General features: G+C 37.6%; 1 protein-coding gene across 2 annotated transcripts in view; it reads left to right on the top strand.

Moving 5' to 3' along the window:
- CHRM3 (cholinergic receptor muscarinic 3) overlaps positions 1-26660 on the top strand; it is a 554785-nt gene that overhangs the window by 134018 nt on the left and 394107 nt on the right. For both annotated transcript variants that reach the window (XM_070364602.1, XM_070364603.1), the window contains exon 2: positions 17934-18042. The gene's annotated coding sequence lies outside the window, so the exon portion shown is untranslated. The remainder of the gene's footprint in view (positions 1-17933; positions 18043-26660) is intronic.

Here is a 26660-nt window from a genome sequence, read left to right as displayed (position 1 = left end):
CAGCCTATCTCAGAGGCTTATGAATATTAAAAGGTAATGAATGTAAGATACACACAACTGCATGGTATTCATAAAGCATTTTAAAATTGACTATTTTTATTATCATCTCATTATAATACATTTTCTTAAAAATCTGTTTTCTCTTTCTGTACTGTTAATGTCTACAGTGATGAGCATGTTGACATATATTTTTGTATTTTGCAAAATGCTCAGCACAGAATGGAAACTTGTGAGCTCTTTAAGTTCCTAAACTCCTCTATCTCCAAAATGAAAACCCTCATGGGGTTGCTGTGAGGATTAAGAGAAAATGTAAAACTGATTAGCATAGAAAGCCTTTAATACATGTCATTAGCTGTCATTATTTAATAAATGAGTAAATGGATGGATGAATTCAAGAGGGAGTAAAACCCTTTCATGTTGCTACTTTTTCTTATACTGAGATGATGGCAAATCACAGCTGTCTGTGTCAGCCATCACTTAGCTAGACCTCATTGTGTGATGGGATATGACAAGTCTTGAGACTTCTGTCTTATTAATACTCAGCAGGACTGATTCCTGCCATCGTGCAGGGAGTGTGTGATGTATTGATCAGTGAGAGACCTGGCATGTCTTGTTGAAAGTCTCTTGTGACAATAGGATAAACACTTTCTGTAGATCCTTTCTTCTCTGCACTGGGCTTTTGGCTGACCATAAGTTTGAAGGTGCATTACATCAGAATGACAGAGTGAGCAAGGTGCCCTCCTCTAAATTTTAGTAATCCAGCTACAGTAAATGCCAAGACATGACTCGAAGAGTGTACTTGACAATAAAATCCATAGATCATATAACAACAGAGTTTAGAGATGGAAATAAAAGTACATTGATTTATTTGGGATGGAGACAGCCATAACAACATATTGTATTCTGGAATAACTCAAGAAACCATTACAGATATCCTCCTTCCTGTTTAGGCTTAAAAGAGTAGTTGATACTTGCTAGATCCTCTTCCTCATCTTCCATTCACTTTTCAACCCACTGATATCTTTTTCTAGTACTTGAAGTGTTTCAGCAAGGGTTCCCTATGAGGACAGAAAACAAGACTTTAAAAATTGCTACTGAAGGAATACTTGCAGATCTTGCTCTGTTGGCAGGGATTGATACATCATGGAATATAGTATATCTTCAGTTTAGTGAGTACCAGCTGCTTTGATGTGGTAGTCTGAGGAGTGAATATAAAAAGTCCTAATTTAAAATTCTTCCATTTTGAAGCTTAGCTGACTGATAATCAAGAGATGTCTGTTAATTTTCTGTTACTTTCATGGATTATGTATTTCCACCTCAGTCCATGTATCATTCATCCTTACATCAACGTTATAGTCACCTGTCTTTAGAAGTTACTTGATGCAGGTTCAGTATTCACTTCAGAGGCTAATCTCAACCCTTTTCTTCTGTTAAAAATAGCAAACCAAATCGCTATGTAAATTGGTCAATATGTATAGATTCTGTGAGTAGTTATTTGCAAAATTGGCTTAATAGCAAAAAATCAGTTAGTGTGATAAGCCAAAATAAGAGAAGAAAGGGGAAAAAAACCACATGATCTTCTTAGTAGATGCAAAAAAATAAAATAATATCCATTCCTGCTTTAAAAATAAAAACTAAACTTTTAACAAGCTAGAAACAAAAGGTAACTTTCTTAATCTGTTAAGGGATGTCTACAGAGGACCCTTCAGCTAGCATTATGCTAAAGAATTAGAGACAATCTTTTTTTCCCTGTGATAGAAAAAATAACAAACAAGATGCTCAATTTTAATACTCGGTGTTATAAAAAATATAGAGATAACTAAGCTAAAGACATCCAGATTAAAAGGGAAGTAAATTATGTTTATTGGCAGTTGATGTGATCCTGTAGGTAGAAAATCTTAAACAATCCACAGAAGTAGTTTTAGAACTAGTGAACTGTTCAGCAAAACCAGAGAATATAGGATCAATATGCATATCTTGGGCTTCCCAGTGATGCTAGTGGTAAAGAACCTGCCTGCCAATGCAAGAGATGTAAGAGACATGGGTTTGATCACTGGGTCAGGAAGATCCCCTGGAAGAGGGCATGGCAACCCACTCCAGTATTCTTGCCTGGAGAATCCCATGGACAGAGGAGCCAGGCAGGCTACAGTCCATGGGGTCACAAAGAGTCAGACACTAAAGTGACTGAAGTGACTTAGTATGCATGCATGTGTGCATATCTATATACTACCAATGAACTTTTGCAATTAAAATTATTTTATTAACAAAAATTAATATGTATAAATAAATTTAGCAAAATAAGTAAAATACTTATGCATCAGAAATTACAAAACACTGCTAAGGGAAGATAACTTTCTGAGAGAAGGAACATGTTAGCTAAGAAAAGTTAATGAATAAATTTTAATAAATGGAAACTCATCTCCTGATCATTGATTAAAAGGCTTAATATTGTCAAGATGACAGTTCTTTCCAACTTTATCAGTAGATTCAGTTAAACTCTATTGGTATCTCATTCAGATTTTTATAGACATTGATAAACTAATCCAAAAATTTATGTGGAAATTCACAGGACCCAAAATAATCAAAAGTTTTTTAAAAAAAGAACAGAGGAGGACTTCACACTTCCTGATTTAGAACATAATATGAAGCTATAGTAATCAAAACAGTGATAGTAGCATAAAGATAGATTATAGATCAGTGGAACATAATTCAGAATCTAGAGGTAAACTCATACAATTATGAGTCTCCCACATATCAGATATGCTCAATAAAAGAAAGTGAAAGTGAAGTCACTCAGTCATGTCCGACTCTTTGCGACCCCATAGACTGTGGCCTACCAGGCTCCTCTGTCCATGGGATTCTCTAGGCAATAGTACTGGAGTGGATTGCCATTTCCTTCTCCAGGGGATCTTCCCAACCTAGGGCTCAAACCCAGGTCTCCTGCATTGTAGACAGACGCTTTAATGTCTGAGCCACAAGGGAGACCCAAAAGGCTTTAATTCGTAAGGCATTCTGGAAAAAGTTCAAGAATAGAAATCAGAGCAGTTGTTGCCAGGGATGGGGAAGTAGAAGGGTGCTGACCCAAAGGGACATGGGTAACTTCCTAGGGTGATGGAAATTTATATCTTGATTGTGGACATGGATATACTACAGTGAACATTTATGAAACTCAATAAGCCATATACTAAAAAGGGTGAATTCTTTTGTGTGGACATTATCTTTAAACCTAAATCAAAACCCTTATGATTATACAGTGGAAGTGACAAATAGATTCAAGGTATTAGATCTGATAGAGTTCGAAAAACTATGGATGGAGGATCGTGACATTGTATAGGACGCACAGATCAAGACCATCCCCAAGAAAAAGAAATGCAAAAAGGCAAAATGATTCTCTGACTCGAGGTCTTACAAATAGCTGAGAAAAGAGGAGAAGGTAAAGGCAAAGGAGAAAAGGAAAGATATATCTATTTGAATGCAGAGTTCCAAAGAATAGCAAGGAGAGATGAGAAAGTCTTCCTCAGTGATCAATGCAAAGAAATAGAGGAAAACAATAGAATGGGAAAGACTAGAGATCTCTTCAAGAATATTAGAGATACCAAGGGAACATTTCATGCAAAGATGGGCACAATAAAGGACAGAAATCCAATGGACCTAACAGAAGCAGAAGATATTTTGTGTATTCTTGCACAAAAGGATACACAAAAAAACTACACAAAAAAGATCTTCATGACCCAGATAATCATGATGGTGTGATGACTCACCTAGAGCCAGACATCCTGGAATGCGACGTCAAGTGGGCTTTAGGAAGCATCACTACAAACAAAGCTAGTGGAGGTGATGGAATTCCAGTTGAGCTATTTCAAATCCTAAAAGATGATGCTGTGAAAGTGCTGCACTCAATATGCCAGCAAATCTGGAAAACTCAGCAGTGGCCACAAGACTGGAAAAGATCAGTTTTCATTCTAATCCCAAAGAAAGGCAATGCCAAAGAATGTTCAAACTACCACACAATTGCACTCATCTCACACGCTAGGAAATTAATGCTCAAAATTCTCCAAGCCAGGCTTCAACAGTATGTGACCCGTGAACTTCCAGATGTTCAAGCTGGATTTAGAAAAGGCAGAGGAACCAGAGATGAAATTGCCAACATCCACTGGATCATCAAAAAAGCAATGAGTTCCAGAAAAACATCTACTTCTGCTTTATTGACTATGCCAAAGCCTTTTACTGAGTGGATCACAACACACTGTGGAAAATTCTTCAAGACATGGGAATACCAGACCACCTGACCTGACTCCTAAGAAATCTGTATGCAAGTCAAGAAGCAACAGTTAGAACTAGACATGGAACAACAGACTCGTTCCAAATCTGGAAAGGAGTAGGTCAAGGCTATATATTGTCACCCTGCTTCTTTAACTTATATGCAGAATACATCATGCAAAATGTCAGGCTGAATGAAGCACAAGCTGGAATCAATATTGTCAGGAGAAATAGCAATACCTCAGATACACAGATGATACCACCCTTATAGCAGAAAGCAAAGAAGAACTAAAGAGCCTCTTGATGAAAATGAAAGAGGAGAGTGAAAAAGTTGGCTTAAAACTCAACATTCAGAAAACTAAGATCATGGCAGCTGGTCCCATGACTTCATGGCAAATGGGGAAATAATGGGAACAATGAGAGACTTTATTTTTTGGGCTCCAAAATCATTGCAATGGTGACTGTAGCCATGAAATTAAAAGCCACTTGCTCCTTGAAAGAAAAGCTATGACCAACCTTGACAGCATATTAAAAAGCAGAGACATTGCTTTACCAACAAAGGTCCATCTAGTCAAAGCTATGGTTTTTCACTAGTCATGTGTGGATGTGAGAGTTGGACATATAAAGAAAGCTGAGTGCTGAAGAATTGATGCTTTTGAACTGTGGTGTTGGCCAAGACTTTTGAGAGTCCCTTGTACTGCACAGAGATCCAGCTAGTCAATCCTGAAGGAAATCATTCCTGAATATTCATTGGAAGTACTGATGCTGAAGCTGAAACTCCAATACTTTTTCCACCTGATGCAAAGAATTGACTCATTGGAAAAGACCCTTCAGCCTAAGTTTGAATCATCAGTTTCCTAATCTGGAAAATGAGGCTAATATACATTTTCAAGGTTGTGATAAGGATTATATGATACAGTACATATTTGGAACAACCAGCACTTTACCTAACTCATGGGAGAACCTCACTAAATGATAGAGAATAATTAAAATAATGATCTGTGATTGTAATAAGGCTGTCATTAATTGCGAGGTGTCATACCGTTGCTAGGAGCTGCTAAACTTGAGTAAAGACTTACTTTGAAGATACTGTTCTCCTCTAAGAATGCTCATCCATTTAAAAATGTGCCACTACCTGCCAGCCCTGTGCTGCGTGCTGTAAAGGCAGCAGTGAGTTTCTGCTCTCATGCAGCTGACATCTTAGATGGATCTTTAGCGTTCACAGCCTGGGCTGCTTTTACAACTTTATTCCACCAAATGATTATACTTTTAGCAGAACTTCAGTAGTAGAATTAATTCAGCACCAAATCTTTGTGGAGAGGAGGAAGACAGACAAATTAAACACTGGGAGAAATCTTCTGATAGTTAATATTGGCAATATGCACTCAACACCTCTGGGGTAAAAACCTCTCAATCCATCTGTCTCCTCATCCCTAAGACTGAATGAAGTTCGTCATATTGCTGCCGTATTACCAAGTTAAGATCATTCAGTGGAGCCCCAGTCACCAGGTCTTACTTAAAAAACCTTTCCTAGCTAGTATGTTTTCAGAACTTCCCATTTCTTTTTTCCCCCACTCTGGGCTCTGTGTTTCTAGAACACCAAACCCACATTGAGTGGGGGCTCTACCTCGTTAAAACACTTTCACACTCATTTCAGCAAATTCTTTAGGCTCCACATGTTGCCTTTGGTTTTGTTTAGACATAAGAATCCTATCCTGCTGCAAAGATTTTTTTCTCATCATCCCTACATTTGTTTTTATGTTTGGGAATCTTAGCAGTTTCCTAATCTGGACCTCCCATTGGTACCTCTGAAGCTTGTTCCCTAGGATCATGAAGTCAGCTTCATGGAGGTCAATGGCTTTAGGGGGCAGGGCTATTGCTTAGGCCTGAGTAAAGGCAAGGGCTGTGAAAGAGACTGTGAACCAGGCCTTGGGGTGCAGGCTGTTTGCAGTTTGACCTTGAGCCAGAGGGAAGCAGCCCTCTTGCTGAGGGCTGAGGCAGATTGAGGATGAGGCTGAGGCAGATTAGGTATCTTGAACATTATGCACTGTTGCTGCTGCTGCTGCTAAGTTGCTTCAGTCGTGTCCGACTCTGTGCGACCCCATAGACGGAAGCCCACCAGGCTCCCCCGCCCCTGGGATTCTCCAGGCAAGAACACTGGAGTGGATTGCCATTTCCTTCTCCAATGCAAGAAAGTGAAAAGTGAAAGGGAAGTCGCTCAGTCGTGTCTGACTCTAGCGACCCCATGAACTGCAGCCTACCAGGCTCCTCATGCACTGTTACCAAGCTGCAAACTTGCTGAATGTGTGGAAAAGCATACTTCAGGATCCATCAGTGCATTGCTAGTTCTAAGCCTACTAAACATCTTGAGACTATTGCTCCCAATTTCATTTTGCATTTGGAGTCCAGAAGTCAGGAATAACATTGGGTTCAGAGTTACATGACTAATCCTCTTGGTATCAAGTTAGCTTTCATTGGATAAATTACCTAAATTCTAACTAATATGGAAAACATAGTTTTCCAATTCCAAGAATGTCCAGAGGAGAATATGGTTTAAGTAGCTCCCCACCACACACACACACACACACATTGTATATCAATAACTTATTTCTGGCTCAATACTTTATTTATAGCTATAGCTGGAGGACAGAGTTATTGGCATAATCTTGGCTAAAGCCATTCTCTTCCTATAACAAACAATCTCTGTTGAGATGGATTCTCCAAGATTAATAATACTCATGAGCTGAGGCTGAGGGAGAAAAGCAACTTTGTGAAGAGAGCATCCTACTAACTGGTCTCGGCAGTAAATAATGGGCCTGCCAACCAGAGTGTTCTCATGTCAGCTACAAACTGGTGCTTGCCATGGGCACTTGCCATGCATCTCTAAAAGGATTAAATCAGGTACTGCTGCAGCTGCTGGGTTTTAACACCCCCTGAAAGGAGTTCAGGGTGGAGTGCAGAAATGAAGCACTCTGTGCTCTGGAAAGAACTGGTGGAACAGGTCCTCAGGTACTTAGATATTTTCAGGAGTATATTTTATGAGTCCAATTCTTGTATCTCCTCATATCTAGAAAAGCTCTTAAATTCTTCATGGTGATGACTGTTCCTTGTGACTAGCAGAAGCCTTCTGCAAAAGATATTTACTTGGTTGCATGTACGGCCCCTTCACCAAAATCACATATTTACTGTCCTTTCCCCACCACATCTTTGGAGCAGTTTCTCAGAGCTATCTGAAATGCTATCTTCCTGGCTATTGTCCTCATTTTCCCCCAAATATAATTTAACTCACAACTCTCACCTTGTGCGTTTTTTTTTTTTTTAAGTCAACACCATGTCCATCAAGAAGTTATAAGCTTATGTAATTCAGCAGATAACTGTCAGAAAGGTCGATAATCTTAATTGTAAACCTCACTGTATAAATGCATAGCTTAAAAAGAATCTATACATATTCACGTATTGTAGAAGAGTTCCTAAACATATGTATGTATGCTCAGTCATTCAGTCTTGTCCAACTCTTTGCAACCCTATGGACTGTAACCCACCAGACTACCCTGTCCATGGGATTTTCCAGGCAAGAATACTGAAATGGGTTGTTATTGCCTCTTTGAGGGGATCTTCCCGATCCAGGGATAAAACTTGCGTCTCCTATATATCCTGCTTTGGCTGGTGGCAGTTTCTTTACTATTGAGCCACCTGGGAAGCCCCAGAACAGTTCTTGTACAAAGCCTTAATTTTGCCCTCTACTTTAGGATTATTGGTTGTTCTTTGCTTCTTAATAATATTCTTTATTTGTAAGTAACCTAAAAATGTAGTTTCTCTAATATGTAAGTGGAAAAGCCCTCATTTTATCTTCATTTCAAATGACACTTCCCTTGCTTAACTGTGGAGTTTAGAGGGAACTTGGGCTAAGAGACAGCTGCCTGAAATGATGCATTGGAGTACTGAATGCATAAGCAACACTTGCTACCATCTTAAGCAATAAGGTTGTCCTCTTTCTACCCTAAAAGCACAGTATCCTATTGCCCTGTTTACTTGTAGTCTTTCTTACTTAGTCAGAGATCCAGAGTATCAGTACTAAGGAATCCTTACTGCTTTTGACTTTAACTCCACTCTGACATTCATTAAAGGAAGTACTGATACTTCAAGAGACTAAACAGAATTTCTGAAATCTGTAAATATTTTCACTCCAGACATACCTGAGGCATCTCTATACCCAAAATACTAGGAAGCTCTCAAGTTTTTGAAAATTCTCTCACATCCACTTGAGGTAACTGTGATTTCTGAGTCATAAATCGCTTCCTTTCAAGACAGTTCTAGGAAAATATCCAGAGACAGTCACAAAGATAACCATCTAAATGTCCAGGCTGATAATGTGAAAAAAGTATTTTCGATGCTGTTTTGGCTGTCTTCCTTCATATTGTGCTTCCAGGAAACCAAGGCCTTTTCAGGTTTCAGAATGAAGAGAGCACTGGCTTCTTAAATACTTGAAAGTAATTATGCATTCTACCAGACAGCTTAGGGGAAGTTGTAAGGGAACCATTTCCATCTCAATGTAAATCGTATTTTGCCTCTGTAGATGTATTCTGGCAGAAAGCGTCCTCATTCCAATAGCATGCCCTATTAGGTCTTAAAGCAATAATTAAGCTTGCTTTTCTGGTTTTTGTATTTTTCTTTCATTTTTTACATTTCAAAGATGACTTCTAAGTTTGCTTTCCTTGGGTTCCATCTCTAATATCCCTAGAATATTTCAGATGGATGAGGTAGTCATGAAGTGAAGTGAAAGTGTTAAGTCACTTAGTCGTGTCCAACTCTTTGTAACCCCAGTGGACTGTAGCCCTCCAGGCTGCTCTGTTCATGAAATTCTCCAGGCAAAAATATAGAATGGGTAGCCATTCCCTTCTCCAGGAGTTCTTCTCGACCCAGGGATTGAACCCAGTTCTCCTGCATTGCAGGAGGATCCTTTACTATCTGAGGCACCAGAGAATAGACTGCTAATTTTGTTTCACTTGGTAAAGAAATACCTCTTTAACTACCGTTCCAGGTTAGATACCTGTTGACCTAGTAACAATTGTCTGTCTGTGTTTTTATCATCCATAAGTTAACTGGTACATTGATTCTAAAAATGGTCCCTCCTAACTAACATTAACTAGACCTCCTAACTAAATCCCCTACGATTACACAGTGGAAATGAGAAATAGATTTAAGAGACTAGATCTGATAGACAAAGTGCCTGATAAACTATGGACAGAGTTTCCTGACATTATACAGGAGACAGGGATCAAGATGATCCCCATGGAAAAGAAATACAAAAAAGTTAAATGGCTGTCTGAGGAAGCCTTACAAATAGCTGTGAAAAGAAGAGAAGTAAAAAGCAAAGGAGAAAAGGAAAGATATATTCATTTAAATGCAGAGTTCCAAAGAATAGCAAGGAGAGATAAGAAAGCCTTCCTCAGTGATCAGTGCAAAGAAATAGAGGAAAACAACAGAATGGGAAAGACTAGAGATCTCTTCAAGAATATTAGAGATACCAAGGGAACATTTCATGCAAAGATGGGCTCGATAAAGGACAGAAATGGTATGGACCTAACAGAAGCAGAAGATATTAAGAAGAGGTGGCAAGAATACACAGAAGAACTGTACAAAAAAGATCTTCATGACCCAGATAATCACGATGGTGTGATCTCTCACCTAGAGCCAGACATCCTGGAATGTGACGTCAAGTGGGCCTTAGGAAGCATCACTATAAACAAAGCTAGTGGAAGTGATAGAATACCAGTTGAGCTATTTCAAATCCTGAAAGATGATGCTGTGAAAGTGCTGCACTCAATATACCAGCAAATCTGGAAAACTCAGCAGTGACCACAGGACTGGAAAAGGTCAGTTTTCATTCCAATCCCAAAGAAAGGCAATGCCAAAGAATGCTTGAACTACTGCACAATTGCACTCATTTTACACGCTAGTAAAGTAGTGCTCAAAATTGTCCAAGCCAGGCTTCAGCAATATGTGAACCGTGAACTACTATATGTTCAAGCTGGTTTTAGAAAAGGCAGAGGAACCAGAGATGAAATTGCCAACATCCACTGGATGTTGGAAAAAGCAAGAGAGTTTCAGAAAAAGATGTATTCTGCTTTATTGACTATGCCAAAGCCTTTGAGTGTGTGGCTCACAATAAACTGTGGAAAATTCTGAAAGAGATGGGAATACCAGACCATCTAACCTGCCTCTTGAGAAATCTCTATGCAGATCAGGAAGCAACAGTTAGAACTGGTCATGGAACAACAGACTGATTCCAAATAGGAAAAGGAATATGTTGCTGCATATTCTCACCCTGCTTATTTAACTTATACACAGAGTACATCATGAGAAACTCTGGGCTGTAGGAAGCCCAAGCTGGAATCAAGGTTGCTGGGAGAAATATCAATAACCTCAGATATGCAGATGACACCACCCTTATGGCAGAAAGTGAAGAACTAAAGAGCCTCTTGATGAAAGTGAAAGAGGAGAGTGAAAAAGTTGGCTTAAAACTCAACATTCAGAAAACTAAGATCATGGCATCTGGTCTCATTACTTCATAACAAATAGATGGGGAAACAGTGGCTGACTTTATTTTTGGGGGCTCCAAAATCACTGCAGATGGTGATTGCAGCCATGAAATTAAAAGACACTTACTCCTTGGAAGGAAATATATGACCAACCTAAACAGCATATTCAAAAGTAGAGACAAAAAAAAAAAAGCAGAGACATTACTTTGCCAACAAAGGTCCATCTAGTCAAGGCTGTAGTTTTTCCAATAGTGATGTATGCATGTGAGAGTTGGACTATATAGAAAGCTGAGTGCCGAAGAATTGATGCCTTTGAACTGTGGTATTGGAGAAGACTCTTGAGAGTCCCTTGGACTGCAAGGAGATCCAACCAGTCCATCCTAAAGGAGATCAGTCCTGAATGTTCATTGGAAGGACTGATGTTGAAGCTGCAACTCCAATACTTTGGCCACCTGATGCGAAGAGCTGACTCATTGGAAAAGACCCTGATGCTGGGAAAGATTGAGGGCAAGAGGAAAAGGGGATGACAGAGGATAAGATGGCTGGATGGCATCACTGACTCAATGAACATGAATTTGAGCAAACTTTGGGAGATAGTGAAGACAGAGAAGCCTGACGTGCTGCAGTTCATGGGGTCAAAAGAGTCAGACACAGCTTAGCAAAATAACAACAGTAAAGTGATAGCTCTCTGATGTGGAATTGTGTTTTGAAGGATAACTTAATTCAGCTCTCAGATTCTACCACCACAACTCACATCCTTAGGTGCTCAGAGTCTGTGATGTTATGCTAAATTCTGTACTTACACTGAGTTCTAGTCCCAGGAATAGAACTTTCTTTTTAGAAGAGAGAGTTCCCTGTGAGCAGAACTTTCCTTTATTAATAAAAGAATTACATAGAATTAGATTTGATTCCTACATTTGTTCACTCCCTGGCTATTTGACTGTGAAATTCACTTGATGAAAACTCCAGGTTTTTAAAAGATAAATAATAATAGAAATTTCAGAAGACTGAAAAGAAAACAGATATGTGTATAAAGCACCCACCAAAGTGTATACACACAGGTAGGCACATGAGTAACACTGATTATGATAATGTTCCTGCTGAAAAAGGACAGGTGGAAAGAAAAGGAAAAAGGAAGAGCAGTGAGAGGAGGGGGAGAAGCAGAAATAAGAGGGAAAAAAAGGGAGGAGCTGGAGCATGTAATGGGAGAAATAATGAGATTGTACCATTTTGCGAGGGCTTTCCAAGTATCTCTTTCCTTCATCTACCAGTTCTCATCTTTGGTGTAATTGCAAAGCATAACGAGACTCTGAGAGAGTTTGTTTCCTCTTCCCCCACCTCCCCCAGGAGAAGCCCATAGAAGCTGCTTCTCACTTTTTCTGTGCTGGCTTTGCCCCATCTTTTGACCTCCTTTCTGCATTAGTTCACCTCCCCAGCACCACTCCATCCTATAGCTTGAGAGCTTCTCTACTAGCATCAGGATTTCCTGATTCATGAGAACCCTTTATCCACAGCCTGTCTAATGGTTGTCTCAGTCCAGTTAGATAACGTTGGAGTTAGATTTGAAATTTAAATAGAGTTAGAGGCTGCTGTCTCTGTTTTGTAAACTGCATGTTAAGGAAAAAAATTCCCACTGATTTTTGTCTAGTAAATTTAACTGTCCTAAGTTAAAATTAAGAGAAAAGAGTAACTGGAACACTGAGAGAGCAAATGTAGAATAAACATAGAAGTTAATTCTCCGCACAACTATTCTTTAAACTCTAATAGCCAGTAAACGTAAACATGAAGTGACAGTTTCTTCATTACGAATGTAAACACACGAAGAAACTTACCCAGCAGCAGTTTAAAACAAACCAAGAGATAAAACCTCTTCGTTTGCTTATGCCTGAGCCTTTTTCACAACGGCTGTCTTTCTTTTTGGTTTATTATTTCCTACCTTAGCACTGTGGCTATCAAATATATAGTTACTGAAAGAATTAAGCCTGGTGCAAAATAATTCTAGAGTCAATGAAGAAAGAAAAATACTTTTCACATAACTTTCAAATTATGGAAAACCTAGTTAAAATGTATTTTCATCCAGAATACCAATTTTTTGCCTCAGGCCTAACCATTAGTTTGTTCAAACCACGGATGAATCAGGCAGGAATCTCTGGGCATATCTGTTGTAGGGAAGAAGAGCCACCCACACTCACAGGAGGAGATGTTTCCCATTCCTTGTTGAGTAGGTTTCATAGCTATGCAATCAGGGTCACTTTCCTGCACTTTCTTTGATAGACAATTCTTTTGATCAAACAGAATTCTTTCAATCTTTTGTACTTTGTTCTGTTATAATGCAACAAGAATAAAGGAACGTTAGTTGCTTCGTGAGTGGGTGACACTGGTTAGAACTGCCTTCAGAGGAAAGTCTGAAACTCAGATGAGCAGTGCCTAAATGGCCTATTGCAGGCTTAGCATGCAGACAGCTGAGCATAATTCAACACGTTTCTGCGTCTCAACTGTTGCTCTTGTCAAATATTCTTACTCGTTTTTGGATAATTTTCACGTTATTCTTCTTGAGGTTCTGCTGAAATAGCTCGTTCTTTCTCTCATATGTGTGTGTGTATAAAACTTTTGTGTATAAAAGTTAGCATCATTATGTGCTAATTGCTTATGCTAATTGGGAAATATTAAGGTAAACGATGTGCATTTTAACTAAAGTGAAAGTGAAAGTCGCTCAGTCATGTCCGATTCTTTGCGATCCCATGGACCATACAGTCCATGGAATGCTCCAGGCCAGAATACTGGAGTTGGTGGCCTTTCCCTTCTCCAGGGGATCTTCCCAACCCAGAGATAGAACCCAGGTCTCCCTCATTGCAGGGGGATTCTCTACCAGCTGAGCCGCAAGGGAGGCCCTTTAACTGGAGTAGGTGGTTTAAATGACTCCATTTCAAAGACAACTTCACTTCAGTCATTCTAATTTTTAAATCTGCCTCTAAATACTTCCATTCCCAATAGCAAAATAAATAAATGGACTAACAAACAGGTCTTACTGCAACAGCAGTAATATATTATTTTACTTAAAGAAAAAAGTGAGATTTCAAATGTGCAGAAGGTCTAGGATGTTACCACCACTTTTAGAAATGTATATACATTATTTGCTTTTTAAAACATAAGCTTGAACTCAAGCAGATTCGCATCTTCTCAAATAAATTGATGAAGTTCAAATAAGTTACCCATAGTTGCACAATTTTATTATATTTATCACACTGTCATAATTTTTGTTAATCTACCCTACATGAAATTGCCTATAATTTTAATAAGCCTATATATAACATTTTGTATTCTGCATTCATGTACACATTTCCTTATATTAATGTAACTTTCATACTTATTATAGCAATAGAGCATAATATATTTAATAATACAGCATTCCATAGTGTTAAAACAGTTCCCTTTTGTTAGGTTATGGTATTAATAATAGCAGTTATAACACCTACCACTTACCAACTGTTTACACAATGAGTGTTCTGTTAAGCACGTCTTTTTACAAAGTAGAGACCATGCCTAGTTTGTTATGTGGAACACCTTGACTTTAGAATTTGGTAGACTTCGGTCTCAACTTCCTGTGTGATGATTAATCAAGGAAAAAATTCTATTTTGATTCCTCACTTTCAGTTTTCTCCTCTGAAAAAAATAAGAATAATAATAACTGACTTACAGGTTGTTATCTACCAGAGTGTGACACATGGTAAATGTTCAAGATATGGGAGAAGATTGTTCTTGGGAACTACTTCTAAAAATTATTTAACCAACTGTATAAAATGAAGATATTTATATGATTTTGTGCATATTTCTATATGGATTTCCAGGATAATTAAGTAGTCAGGATCAGCAACTATATGCTAAGTGTCCTTTTTTTTTTTAAATCAAATCCTCACTATCTTTCCATCATTCTTCTTTTTTTCATTCTTTATTTATTCTTTAAAAAAATAATAGAGCCTATTATAACCAAGCATTTATGAAGTCACTGCTTGACTCCAGGTTGCATCTGGCATGGAGATGCTGTCTGTTCAACAAGCATCAGGGCACAATCTCTGCTGTAAGGCCAGTGAATAGGCAGAAATGTAGGCAGATATAGTTGTTCACATGTCTGTCTTCTACAGGAGGCCGTAGTTGGTCATCTTAATGTATCATATCAATGCACTTGGCCAAGATATAGCCTCCTGGGAAAGACACATGTAAATAAAAAAGAATACAATATTAATCATAAAAATAGGTTTATACACAAAATGTTGTGACTTTATATTTTTTGTCTAAGGGATTAAGGAGGTTGCAGGATTCATTTCTGAATTAAATTTTTAAGTAAATACCAATTTACCCGTTAAATAGAGAGGAGTCCAAAGTTTAAAAGGTATAGTCCACCCAGCAAAAACAAGATGCAAAGTCAAATATGACAACATGAAAGAGACCTACCATTTTCCTACAGCTGTAATGACTGTGGTAGACGATTAGTGTTAGGGTAAGAGGGTGAGAAAGTAAGCAGGATCAGAAACTACATAGAAAGCTGGTACATATCCTGTGCCTCCTATGTGACAGGCAGTATGCTGGACATTTTATGCATATTTGGTCCTACAGTTCTCAGAATAACCCTATTTAAGAAGTGATGGAAATAAGACTTTGAATAGAAAGTCAGTTGTCCAAGGTCATACAGCAAGAAAGATAGTGGAATTGATGTTCAGACCCAAGTCTTTGAGATCAAAACCCCTTTTCTTGTCATCAAGATGCAATGAATATTTAAATAGGAAACCACTTAAGTGTCTTTTCATTTGTTTTGGTTTAATTAACTTCTCTGAAGATAAATCTTTGGGATTTTATTCTGTATTGTCTCAAACTTCATCAAAAGCATGGAGTGGTTGTTCTAGAAAACGTATTTAACTTTTCTTTGATATTCTTCAAATGAAAATGCTTCCTCTCCGTATATTTTCATGTATTATGTAGCAGATTCTTTTTAATATAGTTCTTATGCTTTGTTTTGTTTTGCTTCATCCCCTGTTTATCTGTTATTAGATATGATCCACTATTTGCTTTTCTATGGGATCGATGGAGTGTCTTTCACCTGCTTTAGGATGCCTCTGTTTTCTCTCTTAATCTTTCTAAGATCTTCAGCAAAGAAAACAACAAAAAATGAACCAAAAAAAAGAAAAAAAAATGATTATCTGCCTTTCTAGAGGCTGGCACATACAGGGAGAGAATCAGAGCCTGGAGATTTGATTTTCTTCATGAGAAATTCATTCTGTCATACTGAAAAATAACATTTATTCTTGTGGCTGGATTTCTCCATCCATCCTCATTGGTCCAGCCTGTAGCCTGTATGCCAGACTGAGTATGGCTGAATCTACTCTCTTTTCTGGTACTTCCCCCGGGAAGAACCCCCGTGCCCCCAGAAAAAGCCCTGCTATACTCATAATACTGCACTGCACTGGATCTATATAGGGAAATGGATTCCCAGCTTCCAATCTGCTTCCAATCTGCTCTAAAGCACCCCCTTTCTTTAATATCATCCCTTCCAAATTGAGAACTAATAATTCTCTAGACCAGAAATCAGCCTATGATATCTGTAAAGGGTCAAATAGTAAATATATTTTAGCCTTTCAAGTAATACTGTTCTTTTACAACCTCTCAACATTACTGTTATAGCATAAACGTAACCAGAGACAATATATACGTGAGATGTTGTGGCTGTATTCCAATAAAACTTTATTTATAGACTCTGAAATTTGAATTTCAAATAATTTACACTTAAATGATTCCTTTGATTTCCTCCAACGATTTAAAAATGTGAAAACCATTTTTAGCTCACAGGCAGCAGTCTGCAGTTTGCCAGCCCTTGCTCTACACAGGCAGGATGCTTGCTTCTTCTGCAGGGTAAATTGGAATCTGACCATCATGGTCTCCAGTTTGACTGCTTTCTCTACAGCATCTCCAATGCAGAGTGGCACTTTGTAGTTTCTTGTGATGTGCAGTTTCTACCTGGAGTCTTTAGCTATTTTAGTTTTCTCCTCTATCTTTGTGTCCTCCCCTCTTGAGATCTCGTCACAGGCAAGGTGCTTAGACTGTGTTAGCAGTTAGTATCTGATCTAGAAGTGAAAGATGGATTGTGTTTTTTTCTCTCTCTCTCTGGAAAATTTTTGTTATTTTACCTTTTTTGTTCTTCAGAAACCTCTCCAACTGAACTAAATTAAACTGCCAAATAGTTTGTATTTCTTTTAATGATATATATTTGAACTTCATTCACATGATTTTTAGATGATTCTTCTTACTCTTTCCTCTTGAGATTGTGTTGCAAACAGGAAGATACTTCTGGTAAGTAAAGGAAAGAATTGACAAAGCAAAAGTGTGACTTGAGACTTTCTCTTTTTCAGTTTCTACTTTTGTTGTTGCTGTTATTCATTTACTTAATCAACAAATATCTGTGTGTACCCAAAAGATCTTACATTTTGACAAAGATGAGTAGAATACCGTATTTGTTTTCTAGGATACTAAATGTGAAACAGAGATACGTGTTTTTATAATCCTCTTGATATCTGTTATTTATACCATAAGTCATAGGGAGCACAAGTCAGCATAGGAAGAAGTGTGTGCTTGGCATACTCCACGTGATATGAAAAAGAAGCATAGATTATAGAATAGGGCCCTGCTTGCAGCCTTAAATATTGTTAAATGAAGGGATTACCTGCACTGCAATGCTGTTGTCAAGACTGAATGAAATTTTATACACAGACATGTTGTAAGTGCTTAGCATATAACATCCCCCCCCAAATTTACAACAGAATGTTAAATGTTTTGGGTTAGGTTTTTATTGATAAATTTATAACCTTCCAGTAATGTGATACAGTTTACTACTTTTTGTTACTTCTTAATCACTATATAATGTCTAATCACTAAACTTTTTACTTCCTTACTGATTTAAGTAGTATGGTTCCACTGCTGTACTACTCATTAGCAGAGTTGTATAAATTAAAGCCCTTTCATTGGATTGCTTGTCAGGTGTCTTTTTGTGTTTTAATGCTGCAGGTTGTAAAGATGCTCTTGTACAAATGGCACAAAATGGTATCTACTGACCAACTGTCTTTTCTGTATGTGTCTGCTTAGGTCTGAACAGTGATGGCACTTATTTCTGTTACGAGTTTCTCAGTGGACTGTGGATTGACTGAACCATACCCATTCCCATCATGATGTATACCACCAAGGCTCCTCACTAGTAAGTCATTCTCTATTCAGTATCACTTGTGTGGTTATATATTGAGATTGTCAACACAGTATGCATTTATCTTGCAAAAAACATGTAAGACACGTGCATTGGTGTTACTCTTATGAAACGTGGCTAGACAGTCTGTGTACCAACCAATTGCAAAATGAAAAAGTACATTTAGATCCATCTATCATATATTTTTACTTTTTGATATATATGGTATATCTAAATAGGCAGAATTCAGAAGTATAGAATTTTACCTCCTTTTTAACTGAATGAAAGTAGTCACTGGAAAGTTTCAGTGACTTTTGGTTCTGTCATCTGATATAAATCTGGCAGTGTAAGACAGAAAAATCTTATTTAGCTTAATATTTTGAAACAGGTCAATTTTATTGCAGTTTTTCCTAACAGGGTATCTGATATACTTCCACTTACACAGGTATCATATGGTAATTGACATGGGATATCTATGGTGTCATTGAAAGGAAATTCTACTCAATTCCCTTAATTTTAGTTCCAGCCCCAATATTTATCATCTAACTAGTCCCTTAAATCTTTAGGACCCAGTTTCTTCATCTACGAAATGAGAGGCAGACATTCTGCTTTGCCTAACTCATAAGATTGCTTTAAAGGATAAATGAGATCCTGATGTGAAATTATTAACAGTAAAACCCCATAAAAAATAGATGATATCTGTGGCTCACTAATACCACAAGTAGGAAGGTAGGGAAAAAAATCACAATTTTCTTTTAAAATTGGTTAATAGTGTCAAATATTTTATACATTATTCACCTAAGAGATAAATGATAAGATTATACTTAAATGAATGACCCCAATTATTTTTTTTGTATTTGAGAAAGTTATGATTAAATGAGGAGCACATGTTCCTCACATATACTTGCATACACAAATCCCCATCAACCATATAATTAGGCTTCTAGTTCTGACCTCCAGAATATTTACTCCATTAAAGTTTATTTTTAGGTGTTTTATACTTAGAGGAGACAAGACACAAGATACTTTTTTTTTTTAAACTTTACAAATTGTATTAGTTTTGCCAAATATCAAAATGAATCCGCCACAGGTATACATGTGTTCCCCATCCTGAACCCTCCTTCCTCCTCCCTCCCCATACCATCCCTCTGGGTCATCCCAGTGCACTAGCCCCAAGCATCCAGTATCGTGCATCGAATCTGGACTGGCAACTTGTTTCACTTTTTATGTGTAATTTCATTTCAGGATACCAAGAGGACAATGTAGAAATGCAGTCAGATATTACTCATTCAGTTTTAATATATTAAAATTTTTGTTTCTTGAAATATCTATAACACCTCATCTGATCATCCCCTTTAGCCAACAGAATGCAGCACTAGTCTGTTTAAAATAAAAAACGGAAAATGAAAATTTTGACAAATGTATTTAGTAATATAGAGAAAGACTTTTCCATTAAAACTGAATGAATTATTATATAATCAGGCCAGTACAATAAAAGTGGTTTGCAAGTTCTTTTCCAGAAATTGGATATGATTACCATTGAAGAGGCAATGGTTTATTGCTGCTGCTAAGTCGCTTCAGTCGTGTCCGACTCTGTGCGACCCCATAGACGGCAGCCCACCAGGCTCCCCCGTCCCTGGGATTCTCCAGGCGAGAACACTGGAGTGGGTTGCCATTTCCTTCTCCAGTGCATGAAAGTGAAAAGTCAAAGTGAAGTCGCTCAGTCATGTCCGACTTTTAGCAACCCCATGGACTGCAGCCCACCAGGCTCCTCCGTCCATGGGATTTTCCAGGCAAGAGTACTGGAGTGGGGTGCCATTGCCTTTTATTATGCAGATAAAATTTTTACATATAAGTGAAACAAAAATCTTAATTAACAGATAACATACAGTCACTTGCTTATATTGTAGCACGGTGCTTAAGTATGGTGGGGTGAGGCAGGGCTAGAGTCAGATTGCCTGGGGTTGCAACCCAGTTTCATCGTTTTCCAGCTCTGCAGTGTTGGACAGGTCATTTAATTGCTCTTTGCCTTAGTTTCCTCATCATAAAATGGGTCTACTAATGAGTAGTTATTTCATAGGATTGTTGTGTGAATTACATGAGTTAATTTGGTTGAGCACTTAGCAGCAGCACTGTGTGACACTTGTTAGGTAATCAGTCAGCATTAGTGATTATTATTCACTGGATAAGCATGGAATTACGGTGCTAACTATAGGTTTTGGAATCAGAAAGCCCTAGGTTCAAAACCATTTATGAATTAATGGTGAAATCTAGAGTAGTAACTGAACTATTTGAATTCTTAGTTTCTGAGAAATAAAATGAAAATAATTAAAATATACTCCATAATGCTTTTGTTAAGATGGTTTAACACAATATCTGGCACCTTTGTTGGGAATTTTGAAGGTATATTCACAGAGTACTATTTAATGCAATTGTAAAATAATGTACATCAGAGATGCTCTGTTTCTGAAAGTGTCTTGCCATATGTTATATTTAGGGGACTTTAAGAAATGTGTCCAATTACAGGATTTGCTCTGTCCGATCCAGAATTTCAAAAAAGACAAACAGATAATTTAAATCAAATTACAAGTATAAGCAACAAATATGACATCCTGATTTAAAAAATGAAAATGACCCATTGCATTTGAAAATATGTGGGTTATTTTCAAATATCTTTTGATATTGATTTCTAACATAACTTCCACAGTGATGAGAGAGCAGGCTTTGTATTATTTCAATATCCTTAGACCATGAAATTTTTGCCCTTTGTTTTATATCCCTGTATAGGTTCCTTGTCTCCTGGTTTATAGACTCTGGGAACCTAAATAGAATTTATATCCTGCTGTTGTATGAAAATTGTATAAATCTTAATTATGTTGAAGTGGTTCATAGTGCTTTTCAGGTCTACTATATCCTTCTACTTTTCTGTCCATTCATTCTATTAATTTTTGAGAGCTTGATATTGAAATTCCAACTAAAAATCTTAATTTTTCTAATTAAAAATAATTGTAATATAGAGTGGGACTATACGTAGCTTTGTTCTGTATTTTCCAAGTCTTCTATAAATGTATTATCATACTTTCATAATTTAAAAAAAATTAAAGTAACAGAAATCCATTGACTGTTTTTTAGGCCTAACAGGGAATATCAGCTCCTTATTTGTTAGGCAGATTGGGCTGTTACTGCATTTAAAATGACTTTCCGGACAGAAAGGGAAGAAAGAAAGGAGATGGAAAAATAGAATATGTGTCACAAAGTGGTGGAGAAGGAGAGTTTAAACTTCCGTTTTCATAATCCTATGCTCTAAAACAGACTGCATACTTGTTCTTATTATGAAGAAATTTAAAATATTTTCTTTTGGACTTGTGTTGGACAAAATTCAGTGGTTGGAATAGGTGGCAATTTTCAAATGAGTCATGAGTTGTTTCCAAGGTGGGAAGTACTGATAAATTGGGGCCGTAATCCAGGAGTGGATTGTGGCTGGCTGCTGTGTATCACTCGGAACAGAAAGCCGAGTCTCTTTCCCTCACGTTTTAGTTATAAACCATCTGAAACAATGGCGATGTTCGCTCAGTCCATCTCTGTATCCATCCACATCAGCCTCCAGAGAGTATTTCACATGTAAATGGAACCCGACTTGTCCATAACTTGGATTATAACATTATTGAATGCTTCTGTGCACACTCTCCTTTATTCTTGTTTATTTTTTCAATAACTTTAGCTTTTATCAAGTTTGCACCTGACGAGGAAAATCATGTTTGTGGAGAAAGCTTTTGAGGGTAAAGGTTTTGGAGGTAAATTCCTAGGTCGGAGCCCACAAACCATGGATGTAGGGTGAGGCTTGGCTGCTGCTTTGCTGTCCCTGCATGGGACCCTAGGTGGCCAGATGCACTGACGAATCTGGTGCTTTTCTGTCCTGCTTCTCCTGGGCTCTGCCTTATCTCATGCTTTCAGTCCTTCAGCGTGGCCACCATTCATATTTTGAACTCTCATATTAGGATTTCACATGTAACAAAATGAAAAAGCAGCATCGTGGTGTTGGAATATCAGCTGTACTGGACAGACAGATGCTCATATGTCCTTGCTTATTTTCATAATCTTTATAGATTTGTGATGTTTATATTAAACATTTTCATGAATTTAGAAGTCTCCTTCTAAAGGAGTCTGACTTAGATGTCAGTCTAGTACTTGATAAAAGGTATCTCTAAAAACTAGAGAGAAGTGCCAGAATTTGGAGGAGACATGGGGTATTCAGAAGGCAGGAGTACTGGAGTGGGTTGCCATTTCCCTCTCTAGAGGATCTTCCTGACCCAGGGATCAAACCCAGGTCTCCCGCACTTTAGGCAGTCGCTTTACCATCTGAGCCATCAGGGAAGTCCATTCAGAACTGAAGTCTCCTCTAAACTGGAGACAGGAGATTGAAGTGTTTATCAATGGAACTTTAAGAATAGGTCTACTCAGTCAGGTCATAATCGTAAGCATAACATCATTGTAATAAGGGGAATAGTGTAAACCTCTGATTCACAGTTGTGAATGAGCAGAAGGTATTCAGGGACAAGCAGAAGAGTTGATTAAAGTTGAATAACTACTGCAGAGTAACCAGAAGTGGAATAAGATGAGTTGTGAATGCCTCAAGGAGCTTTACCTGGCCCCCTTGATTGGTCTACTGTGATCTCCTCCACCTTTTTGCTGGCCAAGCCCAACCTAGAAGCACCCAGCCTTACCAGTGTGACACCACAAGCCTCCTCCTGTTTGTGGGTACTGCCCATCAAACTCCAAGTTGTCCTTCCAAACTCATTTGACATGCTCTCCCTTCTATGAAAACTTCCTTAATCCTCCTTTTAAAATTGACTACTCTCTTTTCTTTCACCCGTGTATTATGTACACGCCTGTTTGGTAGACTACACTCACTGTTTTTCCTATTATTGGTTGACATTTCTCTCAGTCCATGCAAGCTGCTAAAACAACACCATTGACTCAGTAGCTCGTATAAACAATGGAAGTTTATTCCTCACAGTTCTGGAGTCTAGAATCCAATATCTGCACTGGCAGATTTCATGTATGGTACACGCTTGTTTCCTAGAAAAAGCCATCTTTTTGCTGTGTCCTCATGTGGTGGAAGTGTCAAAAGCAATTTCTTTAGCCTCTTTTTTGTATCCTAAGTGTATTAATCCCATTAATGAGAGCTCCACACTCATAACCTAATAACCACCTCCCAGAGGCCCGACCTCCAAATACTCTCACACTGTGCATTAGGATTTAACATATGAATTTGGGGGACAAACGAGCATTCAATCCACAGAAGCATCCATCTTTCCTATTGCATTCTTGCCTTATTGAGGGTAGTCCTTATCTTCCTCAGTAAGATTATTATTAATTTACATGGTTAAAAATAACCAGAAAAATGAAAAATGGCTACTTGCAACGTACCATGATGGTTTTATCGTTTGTATAAGTTACATAACTGACTCTAGTAACGTCCTTAGTAGTTTATCATTAAGCATATTATTTTTAGATCAACATTTCAAAACTGATAAAAATTACTTAATCTCATCTTGACTGAGGCTAGCATGATTTCCTCCATGTAAATTAGTAAGAAAAAATAAAGTAGTTCTCAAGGCTTTATTCAGTTCAGTTCAGTCGCTCAGTCGTGTCTGACTCTTTGTGACCCCATGGACTGCAGCACACCAGGCCTCCCTGTCCAGCACCAACTCTCGAAGATTTTATTATATTAATTATATTTATAATGCATATCACATTTGTGTGTACATGTTTCATATATTCATGAAAAGTATCTACCATTAATTTCATTTGAGAAGGGAGGAATGTATCTATTAAGTGTAATGAAAGGTCCCTATAGGTTCAAACTGTTTTTAAAAAAATAGAGGGAAAAATAATCAAATCCCCAAAAGCCCTCTATGTCAATGAGCAAAAGCCTTTGTAACATGGCTAACTGAAATTTTATCTGAAATTTATTTCAGTAACTGTATATCACCCAGATAGTACTGTTTTAACAGGAAAGACTGTTAAGTCCACTAAATCCTTATGGAAACACTCGACTTTCATCTTTGTTACTTACTGTACTTCAGTCATACACACAGGAGTTGGTACAGGCTACGACTTATAAGTAGCACAGGGTATCTCAAGCTGTTCAGCTTTCACAGATGGCTATAGAGAGATAAGTGGGAAGCATTAGGCTAATAAAGACATCTTTAGGAGAGGAAAATGGGTTGACAGGGTACTCCAGGTCTCAATGTGTGAGCTATTTTAGATTGACATGCTTTAAGCAAAAAGGGATAATGTTTGAATGAATCCTATATTAAGAATATTCATCCAGTTGTGTCAGCAGAAATATAATGGAGTCATGTAGGCGTTATCCCTGAACTAAAGCTTGGATACACTCAAGCAAGTAGAGTAATGCAGCAAACATTAATATATTTGAAAGGCTCAGGTTTTGTTGTTTTTTAACGTCCAAAGGTAACACTTGAGTGAATTCCAGGTTGTTTCCTGATAGCTTTGTTAGTGTCTTCAAACTGTAGCAACTTGGTGACCATTTTCTGACATTCTTTTTAGCTGAAGGACTTAGAGTTGCATGTTGAAATTTAATGATAATGCTGATAATGGCTCCCATCTACTAAAGTAGTAACTGTGCACTGGGGTTTCACTGTACAACATCCTTTAATATTCACAATATCTCTGCAAGCATGGCTTTGTCTTCTTTTTACAAAGGAGGAAATGCATAAGGAGCAGGGTACACTACCAATTTATATGCGTATTTATGTAACCTAAATTTGTGACAGCCTCACCACTGTAGAATGGCATGTAAATATGGAGGCACATGATATTTTGTATGTGGAGTTAGAAAACTAATTTTGCTTTCAAAAAGTAAATTATATATTAATTATATATTCAAAATATGCTTCAGATTTTAAACCATGCCTTTTTTAATATCCTGAAAAGTAATTATAACATAATTAAAGATTTCCCCTTCTATCCTTCTCCAGCAATTGATATGGATAAAAATGAGAATCTGGATCTAATAGAGACATGACCTCAAGCACATACAGGAAGGTGTCTTTCAGGAGAATGCATTAACCATTTTTAAGATTGAATGGTTTACCATTAAAGTCAGATATCTTTAACATGTTTTATTACATCTTATTTTTTTCACATTAATGTGAGTGTGTGTGGTAGCATAATTAATTGATTCCACAAGGTAAAAACTAACATTCTTGGCCTTAATAAGTATATTATATCCACTGGCGTGTGTGCTCAATCATGTCCGACTCTGCAAACCTTTGGACTGTAGCCAACCAGGCCCCTCTGTCCACAGGATTTTTCAGGCAAGAATACTGAAGTGGGTTGCCATTTCCTTCTCCAGGGGATCTTCCTGACCCAGGGATTGAACCCATGTATCTTGTGTCTCCTGTATTACAGGTGGATTCTTTACCACTGAGCCATCAGGGAAGCTGTATGTCCACCAGGCATCCCATCAAATTCTTTCACATGAACACTCTCTTTTTAGCTCAGTTATCTGCAAAGAATTGTTCTGATTTGTCTTACATTTGGCTTATCTATATGGTGGACTGGAGAAGGCAATGGCACCCCACTCTAGTACTCTTGCCTGGAAAATCCCATGGGCAGTAGAGCCTGGAAGGCTGCAGTCCATGGAGTTGCTGAGGGTCAGACACGACTGAGCGACTTCACTTTCACTTTTCACTTTCATGCACTGGAGAAGGAAATGGTAACCCACTCCAGTGTTCTTGCCTGGAGAATCCCAGGGACGGCGGAGCCTGGTGGGCTACCGTCTATGGGGTCGCACAGAGTTGGACACGACTGAAGTGACTTAGCATATAGCATAGCATATGGTGGACAGAGATCACCAGTGTTTTACTATCTCTTATATGTGCCACTCAACTGATCTGAAGGAAAAAAAAGTCTGAAAACAAATAAGCCTAGGAAGCAGAGATAGTTTTGAAGAAGCCGTGTTTTTTATACCTGTTGTTTAATAAAGAAGATAATTACAATATTTTGAAGTCATTTGAAATTTAAGGGGATTAAATTACCTGGAAAGAAAATCATGTTTTAAATTATGTTAGTTCAATACTTGAAATTGAAGAACTCAGGTGTCTCATGTACTCATGCTATAAATATTAATGGGCCTCTTTCAGTACAGTAGGCCCTGAGTTATGTACAGTAAACAAGTTCCTGTATTCGTGGAGTTTATATTTCTAGGTTGCAATTGGGGAGTGAGGGGCAGGAGTTGTGGAAAGAAAGGAAGTAGAATATGTGTGTATTTATGCATATGTGTGTGTGTGTGTGTACATATAAATGTATGGTGATATGTATCACTAAATATATATATATATATATATATACACAAAATAGTAATAAATTTGATTTTAAATAAATGACCTTTTTATAGCAAAAAGAATTCTTGCTTTAAAGTTTTTCTAAAGCATAGTTTTAGATTAGAGTTTGAAATTCTTACTCACCAAAAGTTTGTATTTTAATCTTTTCTGGAATGGGAAATTTTTATAAACTATCTTAGTCATTGTTTTAAAATGGTTTATGTGTTTGCTATCTTATTTTCTTTATTCATTTTAAGAATATTTGTAGATGTGTCAGAATCT

Source organism: Bos mutus, chromosome 28 (assembly GCF_027580195.1).
Source record: "Bos mutus isolate GX-2022 chromosome 28, NWIPB_WYAK_1.1, whole genome shotgun sequence".
NCBI classification, from domain to species: domain Eukaryota; kingdom Metazoa; phylum Chordata; class Mammalia; order Artiodactyla; family Bovidae; genus Bos; species Bos mutus.
Note: the sequence above shows the minus strand (reverse complement) of the source record. Positions and strands in the feature narration are given on the sequence as shown.